Source organism: Palaemon carinicauda, chromosome 18 (genome assembly GCF_036898095.1).
Source record: "Palaemon carinicauda isolate YSFRI2023 chromosome 18, ASM3689809v2, whole genome shotgun sequence".
Taxonomy (NCBI): domain Eukaryota; kingdom Metazoa; phylum Arthropoda; class Malacostraca; order Decapoda; family Palaemonidae; genus Palaemon; species Palaemon carinicauda.
The window spans coordinates 24,451,535-24,459,555 of record NC_090742.1 but is presented as its reverse complement, the minus strand read 5'-3'; the positions used below and the strand labels follow the sequence as shown (position 1 = coordinate 24,459,555).

Here is an 8,021-nt window from a genome sequence, read left to right as displayed (position 1 = left end):
CTGCCATATACCATCCCTGGCTGCTATGTGCTATCCATGACTGCCATATACCATCCCTGGCTGCTATGTGCTATCCATGGCTGCCATATACCATCCCTGGCTGCTATGTGCTATCCATGGCTGCCATATACCATCCCTGGCTGCTATGTGCTATCCATGGCTGCCATATACCATCCCTGGCTGCTATGTGCTATCCATGGCTGCCATATACCATCCCTGGCTGCTATGTGCTATCCATGGCTGCCATATACCATCCCTGGCTGCTATGTGCTATCCATGGCTGCCATATACCATCCCTGGCTGCTATGTGCTATCCATGGCTGCCATATACCATCCCTGGCTGCCATATACCATCCCTGGCTGCTATGTGCTATCCATGGCTGCCATATACCATCCCTGGCTGCTATGTGCTATCCATGGCTGCCATATACCATCCCTGGCTGCTATGTGCTATCCATGGCTGCCATATACCATCCCTGGCTGCTATGTGCTATCCATGGCTGCCATATACCATCCCTGGCTGCTATGTGCTATCCATGGCTGCCATATACCATCCCTGGCTGCTATGTGCTATCCATGGCTGCCATATACCATCCCTGGCTGCTATGTGCTATCCATGGCTGCCATATACCATCCCTGGCTGCTATGTGCTATCCATGGCTGCCATATACCATCCCTGGCTGCTATGTGCTATCCATGGCTGCCATATACCATCCCTGGCTGCTATGTGCTATCCATGGCTGCCATATACCATCCCTGGCTACTATGTGCTATCCATGGCTGCCATATACCATCCCTGGCTGCTATGTACACAGTACCATCCATGGCTGCTATGTATCATGATTATAAATATGTAACATTATTATTAATACAATTAATAATAATTATTTGTTTGCCACGTAAATAGAGAATATAACAAATATGACTGCTCATTACCTAATATACACACCAGTAAAATGCCCCAATCGTTCCAATCTTTTAATGTAGTTGCATTACAGTTATATGATGCGTTTTATTATTTTCTTACAATAAATCTTTTATCCTTCTACTTTATAGCTGGTACATAGCAGTCTTGTTTGGTGCATATAAGTCAAATCAGTGGTATATAAGAGTCAGTACCTAGTAGCCCAACAATGGTACATATAAGCCAAAGCAGTGGTACATAGGAGCCGGTACAGAGCAAGCGACGGTACATAGCAGATAGCGGCGAGGTTAGCGGCGAGAGGGTCCAGCTGATAATTGAAACCTCAAGTATCTTATGTAGGTGGCCAGATAGGAGGTGCGAGAAGCCTCCAACCGCTGCAGTATTGTAATAAGTTTGGTTGGGGATGCATTAGCATGCTAATACATCCTATTTGATGTATCTATATGTCAATAAACTTTTTTGAATTTGAATTTGAATTTGAACCGCTGCAGTTGCCGCCAGACTATGTTTCGTGTTTTAAAAAAACGCGGCGGCTTGAGCGTCTTCACCCAAGATTATGTCACTTTTCATCAGTTCCTGAAGGGGTACGCGTTCAATTGTTCGTTTCCAGTCATTACTAATCAACAATTTTTGGGAGGTGTTTCGGTGAGCAAAAATGGATTAAATAAATGGAAGTTATGGCAATCAACTGCAAATGGATGGTAATAAAATAGTGGGTAGGTCTACGCTTTTTTTGTGCTTTGCAACCTATTTAATCACCATTTAGTTATATATATATATATATATATATATATATATATATATATATATATATATATATATATATATATATATATATATATATATATATATATATATATATATATATATATATATATATAGGATATAGAGAAAATTTCAAATGTGAAAAGAATCGTATGTACATATAAACAATAGCCTATATCTTATGCAAATGCTAGTTAATTCTGGAATGAAAAAGGGACAACGATTTTTCGTGAACTTTATCATATCTGAAGCAATTATAATAGCTGGTAAAAAAGAGATTGAGGTTGTCTATAGTTCAACGTTTGTTGATTTGAGTCTGAATCCAGGAAGGATGTTCCCATCAAAGAATCTAAAGACTTGTGAAATATGCAGATATTCATTAAATCTGTCGCCGTACAAACGGGACTGGCAACATTAATTTCAAAATTAACTTATTTTCCCTTCTCTGTTTATTAAAATCGTGAATCCAGACTCTTGTGTAATATATAGTTCAGATTAAAATAACGATTTTCAATTGGAAGTAATTTCCTACTCAAACACCATCGTCATGTTTAAAAGGAAGGCTATCATCTGGGAGTGAGGAGGCAAGAGAGGTGTGGCGGTTCCGGTGTGGCCACCCAGTCTGTCTGTATAGATTGCCTTATTGTGTAAGACCCGGGCTCTTGCCTTTGGGCAGTCCAGAAAAGAATATAATTTGAATTGTAGAGCGTTATATGTGTATGAAAGAACTTGTAACTTGAATAGGGTAGGCCACCCAACATTTTGTTGCTGACTTGCCGCCGAGTCATGCCGCTAACCTCGCCGCTCAACGCGCTTGGTCTGGCCGAGCCCTATTAGAGAGATAACAGCAAGATGGAATAAGATAATGCCATCTTGGCCAGACAGTACTACATTGGATCTTTCTCTCTGGTTACGGTTCTTTTCCTTTGCCTACAGACACCAAATAGTCTGGCCTATTCTTTACAGATTCTTTTCTGTCCTCATACACCTGACAACACTGAGATTACCAAACAATTCTTCTTCCAAGGGGTTAACTACTGCAGTGTAATTGTTCAGTGGCCACTTTCCTCTTGGTAAGGGTAGAAGAGGCTCTTTAGCTGTGGTAAGCAGCTCTTCTAGGAGGACACTCCAAAATCAAACCATGGTTCTCTAGCCTTGGGTAATGCCATAGCCTCTGTACCATGGTCTTCCACTGTCTTGGGTTAGAGTTCTCTTGCTTGAGGGTACACTCGGGCACACTTTTCTATCTAGTTTCTCTTCCTCTTGTTTGGTTAAGTTTTTATAGTTTATTTAGGAGATATTTATTTCAATATTTTAACTGATCTTAAAACATTTTATCTTGAACTTGAAGTTACTTTATGACAATACATTTGCTTCAGTGTTTTTTTTAGAGCAAGAACTATTACTTTAAAACTAAATATTGTAAATAGACACAATGGGGGGAATGTAAACTATTTTTTATGAAAATGAGGAGGAAGATTTGATACATTTTGTTGTTGTTTTGCCAGGAATATAGAAAAGGAATGAAGTAATTGAGCTACAACAACCATACGAGGAAGACCTAAAGACCTAAAGAAAATAGTAGGATTATTTTTATTTAGTGAAACAAATATAAAAAAAGGAAAAAAAGAAGTATTAAACCTGATGTGGAGGAAAAGACGAAACAGTATAAGAAGATAAACTTTGGAGGCGCCGTTGCAAAGAACAAGATTTTATTGCAGTTTGAACTTAAGATAAACAAACATAGTTGCCATTTTAGCGCTTTTCGCGCTAGATCTCGGGAATCTAGCGCGTTATTTTCCTAGTTAGCGCGGCTATTTGAGGCTTTTTAGACGAATCTAGGGCGAAACATAGCGCTTTTTAATGTGATAAAGTATATGATAAACTGACTGCATTTCTCCATCTATTTGACATACTGTATTGTATAAATTTCCGCTTTATCAGTTACGTTATACGAGTCTGCGCTCTCTCTCTCTCTCTCTCTCTCTCTCTCTCTCTCTCTCTCTCTCTCTCTCTCTCTCTCTCTCTCTCTCTCTCTCTGTTTCCCAAAGTACGTTGTAGAGTCCTACAGTAAAGTCAAAAGATTGTGGTTCTGTTAATGAGGTTACTAAACCTACAGAGTGGTTTTTAAGAAAGGATTTAGCGCGTTTCTGGCGCTTTTTAGAAGCTCCTGTAGCGCGTTTTCAAAATCAGAAATGGCAACCCTGTAAACAAATGCAATTGAGAGGAGATAAACATTAGTCAACTGATAAACACAGTGTGAAATCCTACGCGAGAAAACACAGCAACTGAAGTGATAAACACAGTGTGAAATTCTACGTAAGCAAATTACAGGTACAATTGTCAAATCTTCTTAAACCACTATCCTTTATCCTAGAGTCGTAGACCGAATTGACTTTACCCGCAAAAACTTGTAGCCAAAGTTAGGAAATTTAATATAATTTGATTTAATTTAATTTTTTTAGAGGTGTGGATATATGTGCATTAGGTAACCAATAACGTTTTCGTTGAAGATTACCACGTTTTGAATGTATTTTAAGGTTTAAATAATATTGGTTTCTATAATTCTGAAACCCGTATTTTTTAAAAGTTATAAAGATATCTGGGGTCTTTTCGGTTTGAGTGCCAATCGAATTTTAATGTTTTTTTTTTTATTCCAATGTATGTATTTTGATGTGGAAAACCCAAAAATGATAACCATTTTGTGGAGAAATTATTTATTGATGGATGTGATAGGTAATGACTGTAAGGGGGGGGGGGGATCGCAGGGGCTAGGCCTAGGTAGGGGTACAGGGCCCTAGGTTAGGTGGTTGTATTAGGTTCGGTAGTGTCCCGAAAATCACTGAGGCCTTAAGGGGGGGTTGCAGGGGGAGCCCCCCCCCCCCCGGTAGGCCTAGGTAGGGATACAGGGCCCCTATGCTAGGTTAGGTGGGTTTTCTTAGGTTCAGTAGTGCCCTGAAAATCAAGAAAGCGCACAGAGAAATCGCAGCATTTCAGTAAGATATTGATTGATATAAGCCAATTTAAGTGTTAATAAATAATTTCTCCACAAAATGGTTATCATTTTAGGGTTTTCCACATCAAAATACATACTTTGGAATAAAAAAAACATTTGAATTCGATAGGCACTCAAACCGAAAAGATCCGATATCTGAAGCAAAAGATGTTCCTGAAAGACGATAATTAAGAGGGGCAAACAAATAAGGATATATCCTAACCTGAAGTGCCCAACCTAACCTACACTCAATTTTTCTTAATGAGGCGCATTTGCACTGACTCGCAGCGGTGCCCGTTTAGCTCGTAAAAGTTGCGTGCTCTCCGATGGCGATTGATTAGAATCATCTTGTCCAACCAATCAGCGGTCAGGACACTTTAACGAGCTAAAAGGGCACCCCGAGCGAGTTGGTGCACATCTGCCTCACTAAACAGAATTGACTATGTAAATGTATCGCACTTAACAGGGTTGCAATGCCTTCTTTGTTATCCCCTCCAGTATGCTGTGTAGGCCTATAATGAATTTCAAATTATTGGAAACAATGTAAATTAGGGAACAGGTCAACTCAGTTATGCCAGTCCCAGTCGCCTAATTGTCCTTACACATTGAAATCGTGGAGCCTTTGTATATCACTGGCCAGTTCCTCATGCATTCAATAAAAATGGACATCAACTAACCTAAACTTTCCCCCTAACCTAACCTACAAGCCGTGTCCTTGCCTACTTACCTAAGGGGGGGGGGGGGGCGCCTAACGCCCTCCTACAACTCCCCTTACACTGCCGTATACAAAGTTAGACAATAATACATACAGATGGCCATATTGTACATATACTCCAAAACTGTTGTGTGGCCAGCCGTTAGAGGATAAGATAAGTAGACAACTGAAGTTGCTTCCCCAACCATTGGAGGAATAATACCTTAGGCTCATAATTGATGTTATTTGACCAGCCATATCTTGGCAATAGTAGGTTGTTTCTTATGTGACCAGAATTTTTTTTTCTGTAAAAGCATGACATCATACATATATACATACATAGAAGTGAATCCAAGAATTAAACTAAGATATTTTTCTACTTCTCTTTAATATTTATACTTTTCACTGGAATGGCAAAATTAAACAAAATATCACTTCTATTCCATTAACGGGGACAATTTTGTTTTTGTAGCGCAAAAAAGCGGGATAAATGGGAACAAAGCTTCACAAAAATCACAAAAGTAATATAAAAGTGGGACATTTCGATAACTTTGACAAAAGTGGGACCCTGGTTCACATTAGCTATTTCGTTTTCTTAGCCGTGGGGAACTGTCTTTTATGTGTCCAATGTTTGAGTGGGGTAAGGTTTGGCCTATAGAATGTCAATATATATGGTCAAGGGACTGTAGCCTAGATTAATGTAGTGTGAAATTTCGATAGCGTCCCACCCGGCCATTACTACTTGCCAGTATGTTTTCCCAACCCAAAACCCCTGGTTTCCACTGGGGGTCCCCCATTATCGGTGGATATAGATATAGATATATATTTCATTAAGTATTTATTTGCGGTAAAAATAAGTGTCGCTCGGAGCCTTTGTATATCAGCGGCCAGTTCCTACCGCATGGATTAAAAATGGACGTCAACTAATATAAACTTACCCCCATAACCTAACCTACAAGCCGCATCCTTACCTACTTAATTAACAGGGGGGCTAACGTCCCCCTGCGACCCCCTTTACATTCCCGTGTAAATACATACAGGTGGCCGCTATCATATATACACCCCAGTCGCTTAAAAGTAGCAAAGTTTTCCCTGTTCGTGACTATAATAAAACCTTACTGAAGGGGCTTTGCAGTGTCCCTTTAGCCCCAATCTGCTCTTGCTTTTTAGCTTCCTATACCTCCATTTCTGCTTTTTTCTTCCATCATGCACTCCATCCATTTAACCTCGTACTGCAAATGTAGTGTTTCTTCAGTTACACTTGGGTACTGTGAATGGCCTCCCAGGCCTTATGGCTCAAAGTCAAATCCAAAAGCAAATCTAGATTTCTGTTGAAGGTAGGCATTGGTGGTCTTGTATTCAATTAGTATTGGAAAATGATATGTTTAGAATGGAACCCTCTTACAAGATTAGCAGAAATGGGGTATCTCAGTGAGAAAATGGGAATTTTTGCTGGGAGAAATATAAAACTTTAAAGACAGGGATGCATGCTATCATAGCCTAACCTAAAGTGTAAAACTAACTAGGCTGAGGTTACATTATCTTAAAATCACCAACAAACTGTTTCATATGTACCAGGGTTTGCCCTGTGCTTTCAGAGGACATTGAATGTTAGGTTGAAGGTATAACCAACCAGCAGTATTAAAAAAAACTGATGAAGTCGCTTATATTCTTGGAATTTACTATTGAAAGTTTATCCGAATACATTTTCAAAAGTGCTGTGACTATACTCAATTTTTTACAATGAAGCGCATTTGCACTGACTCGCAGTGGTGCCCTTTTAGCTTGGAAAAGTTTCCTGGTATCTGATTGGTTAGAATCATCTTTTCCAACCAATCAGCGAGCAGGAAACATTTCTGAGCTAATAGGGCACCCCTGCATGTCGGTGCAAATCTGCCTCACTAAAAAGAATCGACTATAGTAGACAGGTAATGTTTTCTGCTTCAAAGACATTCAATACTTTTATTATGAGTCTTGGGGTCAGAGGGATCCATTTAAGCTATAAGAGTGGATTATCATACAATGATTGTAGCTAGATTGGTAAAAGACTTGTAGCAGCCGATTTAAAGCTGTTTAACATGCCTATACATTAGAATCAAAGGTACATGCTTGGCAGCAGTACAGTGTAAAAAAGAAATGGCTTTATGGCAGCCACAAAGGCAGTGGCTTTAGAAACGCTCAATACCACTGAATGCCCTTGCAAGATGTCGGTGAGGTGCCTACCCTAACTATGTTCCCTCTCGCCAAAGAGACATTTATCAATCTCCATGACAAGGCCCATGCCACTGATGGCTTCTTGTCTATTGAACGTGTAGTGCGTGACTTCTGAACTAAAGCTTCTCCAGTTTTATTTCTAGGAACTTCTTATGAGTACAGTATCTTAGAACTTACATAAACTGTGCAGTGATGAACAAAAAAACATTAATTTCCAGTCATAGATGACAGTAGGCAAGGAAAGTGTTTTACAAGTTGCTGATAATAACATCACTAGTTACATTTTGGATTATTTGAGAGCTGTTACTATACCACAAATGTTTGTCCACTTGGAAAGCTGAAGGCAAATTACACTTTGGACAGTCAAGGGAATGTTCTTGCAGAAAAGCCTAATACTGTGTCTTGTCATTCCTTTCCATTCGATAATC

At 39.5% G+C, this 8,021-nt stretch overlaps 1 protein-coding gene across 2 annotated transcripts in view; it reads left to right on the top strand.

The window, feature by feature from the left end:
* The window catches only part of LOC137657722 (DNA polymerase kappa-like), an 83,911-nt gene that overhangs the window by 15,983 nt on the left and 59,907 nt on the right, over positions 1 to 8,021 (top strand). Inside the window, exon 1 of one of the 2 annotated variants that reach the window (XM_068392160.1) lies at positions 4,002 to 4,024. The exons of the other annotated variant lie outside the window; for it this stretch is intronic. The gene's annotated coding sequence lies outside the window, so the exon portion shown is untranslated. Of the gene's footprint in view, positions 1 to 4,001; positions 4,025 to 8,021 lie in introns of those variants that run through there. 2 annotated transcript variants of the gene reach the window in all.